Genomic DNA, 1,014 nt, shown 5'->3' with positions numbered 1-1,014 from the left:
CGGGGTGAGGGGAGGGGGTGGAAGATCTGAGGGTTGGGGAGAGGGGGTTATTTGGGGAGAGGGGCAAAGGGTGTGTGTGTGGGGGGGGGGGGTCAAACGAGAGCTTTAGTTAAAATTAGGCGGATGGGCTAAAACATCTTCTTCTTCTTCAAAATTGTTATATTATTACTACTACTACTCTACTACTACTATTACAATTACATGCATTATTAATATTACTATTATCACTAAGCTTACTTCACCTCCACCTCCTACGACTACTTGTGTGTGTGTGTGTGTGTGTGTGTGTGTGTGTGTGTATGTGTGTGTGTGTACACTCTCTTGCAGTTCAGCGAGTAGGATGGCAGTCAGACAAGCGTGCGTGTGTCTGCAAGGTCACAGAGAGAATAGAATATCTTGCACTACATGAAAACTTTACACACAGCTTCCCTGACTCTTTAAGGACGCAACGATTTTTAGGGCACTTCCAAACACGAGCATTATTTCTTTTTATTCAGGCTGATTTTTTACTTCTATTTTCTTGAATGAAACTTTAAAAGAGAGGGCCCCCACAAGCATTAAATACAATAATATATACACATTCATGTTTATAATTTGAGAATGATGGTTTCGAAATGTGAAGTAACGTTGCCTCTGGCCTGCTGCTTATAGGACATTAAATAAAAAATACCAACAACTACCCCCCACCCCTCCTCCTGAAAATCTATCCGCTACATCCCCAAACTCATAGAGTTAAGACGCGCTCAATGATTTCATGCAGTTCATATAACGCAGTAAAACTTTTACAAAACGAAAACGAAAGAGTTAAGATAGGGGAGTCAAATTGAAAAGTGACGATGGTTTTCATAAATCGTCAACGCCATTCCGAAAGCGCATAGGTCATTTTTGAAAGTTTTGAGAAAGTTAAAGAAAAAGAGAACGCCCGAGTCAGAATCATGACTTCGGCGCTCGTTATTTTTCGGAAGGAAATATCGAAACTTCCATTTAAGATTTCCGTGATGTCTCTCTCTCCCC

This window comes from Aplysia californica, unplaced genomic scaffold, assembly GCF_000002075.1.
Source record: "Aplysia californica isolate F4 #8 unplaced genomic scaffold, AplCal3.0 scaffold00155, whole genome shotgun sequence".
Taxonomy (NCBI): domain Eukaryota; kingdom Metazoa; phylum Mollusca; class Gastropoda; order Aplysiida; family Aplysiidae; genus Aplysia; species Aplysia californica.
The sequence above is the reverse complement of the archived record's forward strand: the minus strand, read 5'-3'. Positions refer to the sequence as shown.